At 36.7% G+C, this 3,918-nt stretch overlaps 1 pseudogene; it reads right to left on the bottom strand.

Moving 5' to 3' along the window:
- Nucleotides 1-1,573: 1,573 nt before the first annotated feature.
- LOC101569741 lies at nt 1,574-2,466 on the bottom strand (annotated as a pseudogene).
- Nucleotides 2,467-3,918: the final 1,452 nt, after the last annotated feature.

The raw sequence follows: 3,918 nt of genomic DNA, 5'->3' as shown, positions 1-3,918 counted from the left end.
GGCACAGATATGGGGTTGGAAGACAGATATGAGGCCTGGCCAGATGTCTCAGTGGATTAAAGCACCTACTTAGGCAGACTCAGGGGCCCAGGGGTTTGATATATGGCCTGCTGTGCTAGCCCCTCCCCCTGGGCCTGCTGAGACAGTGACTGAGACTAGGCATGGTGGTGCACTCCTGTAATTCCAGCACTTGGGAGGCTGAAAAATAGGAGGATTGCTATGAGTCCAATCTGTGTAGTGAGACCCTGTAGACCCTGTACTAAATACATTTTTTAAAAAGACAAACACGTTTTTGAAAAAAATGAACCATGTGTTTTATTTCAAGTTATCCTCAAGGCACTATAAACTAGGGAAATAGAAAATAAAAACCTTGGGCTGGGGAGATAGCTCAGCAGCACAAGAGCCTACCTGGCAAGTGCAAAGTCCTGAGTTGGATCCCAGGTATGACATGCCATGCCAGTCCCAGAACCAGGCTTGGTGGTGCATGCCTATAATTCCAGCCCTAGGGAGGCTGAGGCAGGGAGAATCACTATGAGTACAAACTGTGTAGCGAGACTCTGTATCAAAAAAATTTTTAAAAAGAAAGAAAAAGAGAAAAATCTCGATCTAACAAAATAAGAAGGAGCTATGCAAAGATAATGTTGCTTAGTTGATTTTTCACAGTATTTTAAAATTTTCTATTTTTAAAAAAGAATTGACTTTAAATATCAATATCTTACAGTGAAAAAAAATGATTATCCAAAAGCATTTAAGTAACACAGGAACTGTGAAAATGAGAAAGGCCTTCTTTTAATAACATGGTTGCATACAGTGCCTTCTTTCCTAAGGTGTACAATATTTACCATAAATTTCTATCTGGGTGTTGGTAGGATGAGCCAGACTTGGTAACAAGTAATAGAAAACAGTAAAGATGTTAAAATCCACTATCAGTAATAAATCAGAGGTAAGATAATTTAATCCATTTTCACTTTTTTACTATATATATATTTTCTCTAGCAATGTGTTCTTGAAATAAAAAAATTAGGAGTGGAAATGAAAAGAAGGGTTATTAGTCATGTTTTTATAAGATATCTATATGGGATTAAAATCACAGTATTTCTATTTTGGAAACGTTGCTTTCTTGAGTAAATGTATGAGGTGTTATTTCTCTATAGTAAAACTGACTCATAACTGTGAAGATAGGATTGCAAATTAGGCACAATTTTATTAAGGTATTAATTAAAATATATAATTTTCTGAAAAATTAAGATGATCTAGAAATTGAATATGTTTCTTACTATTATTAGAACACAATGTTGCTGCTATCTTATGTAGTATCACTGTAGATAAGAAAAATATTTTCAGGTAGAAAGGAGGCTATGATAATAAATATAGTTAATTTCCTTGAAGAAAAAACATTTTTCTTTAGCCAACTTGCAAAAATTAAAGTACTTAATTTTCTTTTTTTTTTTTTTTCAAATGCACAAAAAATAACATTTATTAATTTGGGCTCCAGAAAATATTTACTCAAACCAAAACATTTGCACAAAAACTTAAGAAAAATCTTATATTCTCAGTAGGACCAAAGACTGCCTTAAGACACGATAGAAATGCAGTGGGTCCCATTTCCTGTTCTGAGACAGCCGGCCCTGTGGGGATCCAAGGTGTGAGGCACTGTAGTTGATCTAATGTTGCTTATGCCAAGGGGAGCCTGCTGCCCCCAACTCAGATCTAATAATGACTTCTTCCTGGAGGTGGCAGCAAACTCTAGGGGTTTGCAGCACATCCCAGGCTGGAAACTAAAATCACTCTGCTGCAGTCTTTGAGCTCTGGTGGCATTTTCCAAAATTTTCCTTTTCCATTCTTCATAACCCTGTGTCACATCTTCATCTTCCTGTGACTTATGTGGGATTTCTTCAAATTCATTTATTTCCTTTCCTCAACCACTGTCTTCTTTTTCTTCTGTGGAGGACTAGCTAAATCTCTGAATTTTTCAATCCGCTGTTCAGTCTTCTCTAATTGCTTGCATAATCGATCAAATAGGCATTTTTCACACCGGGCATTGCTACCATTTTGTTTTCATGCACGCTTACCTTTGCATCCTGCATGCTGACAGTAGTGCAGCCGTGGTGAAAAGTGGCCTGGACAAGTCAAGATCTACTTGCAGTGTCTGGTGAAGACTGGACTCAGACCTTTGCAGTATCTTTAAGGCCACCTTGGCTGCTTCTGTGCAGCTAAACTGTACAGCCAAGTCTTTTATTCCAGTATTTGAATTTATATCCAGTAAACATACAAAAGATTTAAGACATCTCTGATACATGTTCTTCTTCAATCCTGAAAGTTTAATTAAATAAGCCTTGTCCAAGGGAAACTTCATACAGGCAGCTGAAATGTCCAAGCACATGACATCATTGCTAGTTTCTGTGGAAGTGCAGATAGACCAGTGCACTTCGCCTGAGACAGTCCCAAGGCCAGGGGCGAGACGTTCAATCAATCCCAATACGCTGATACCAGCCAAGTAATTTTCACACATTAACTATGTCTTTGTATAAAATTAGATCAACTCATCAGAGGGGAAAAAAAAGTAGAGATTCGTAATATCTGAGTCAGAATACAAATTGCAATTTACACTTAAGAATAATACTTACTTTAGCATAATAGTAGTAAATATGATCATGCTTAAAATAGAAGAGGTACTTAACAGCTATGCTTTACCTGTAAGATCAGCCCTCTTGAACAATATGGGAGAAGGGTTGCAGGGTTTTGTTTTGTTTTGCTTTTAATGTATTTGATAAAATTTGGACTCATAGTTATCGTCCTGTTTTCAGCCTCCTCGGCACTGGGATTATAGGCATGCACCCCTGTGTTGGGTCTCGGTGGCTGGCTCAGTGTGTCTGGCAGAAGAGCCTGCGTGGTATGTGGTACTCTGGCTGCAGATTTGAGCCCAGCTTAGGCAACGCACTTATCTAGAGAGTGCTATCTCAAAATTTTTTAAAGGAGGAGTAGGGATATAGCTCTGTGTGAGTTCAATCACTGGTAGTGCCCCCCTCCATCAAATTTTATTTCTTACCATTATGAGGCAGTATTTGCTGAATCCTTACTTTATTATCAGTAGATTAGAGAAGACCATGATTGAGGAGGTGGTAATCAGTAGGAGAAAACAGAACAAGCCCTCTGCTCTTTTTTGTTTGTGAAGTTTTTTTATATTTCCAAACAGAAATCTTTCCTTTAGTTCCACTTAGAAAAATGCCCCTTACACAGACACCCTGGTGCTATAAGGGCAAAACAAATCAAAACAACAATAAAATCCCACAAACCATAACAGAGATTCGTTTTTAATTTAGCACAAATAAAATTTGCTGAATTACATTTTTAAAGATTTTGCAAACTTTGAAAAAACTGTACAAGGACTGTATGTGCCCATAGACATAGCTTTTGGGTCCATGAGTAAAATTTGACCAAAGGGAGAGACGTTGTTCTTTCGTCTTTGTATCCCAGAAATCAAACTTGAAAACACAAGAGTTGTGTATTTTATTGAACGGGTGAAAGGCAGGTGAATAACTAGCAAGGAGTAAAGCAGAAGAACACTCTGTCTTGTGCAGGCCAAATGTAAAAAAAATATTTTTCAATAATTGGGATGTATAAATGAGTATAAATGTTAATATTAACAAATGAATATCAATATAAAATCCCAATTTTCTAAATGTAGCCAAATTTTTAACAACAGGTCATTTAGCTTCCAATTTCTTATATGAGTTCTGTAGACCTCAATTTACTAGCAATACTGTTGGTAGCATCTACAGTACTATCAGTATTTCAAATAACCTAATCATCTGCATAATAAGTAGTTTACAGTGATTTTGTGTAGGCAAATATCTATAGAATTACTTATAAAGTATACGCATATACAGGTACACATAAATTTTAAGTAAGGTGTAA

The sequence above is a fragment of the Octodon degus genome, unplaced genomic scaffold (assembly GCF_000260255.1).
Source record: "Octodon degus isolate 3935 unplaced genomic scaffold, OctDeg1.0 scaffold00340, whole genome shotgun sequence".
NCBI lineage: Eukaryota > Metazoa > Chordata > Mammalia > Rodentia > Octodontidae > Octodon > Octodon degus.
The sequence above is the reverse complement of the archived record's forward strand: the minus strand, read 5'-3'. Positions and strand labels throughout refer to the sequence as shown.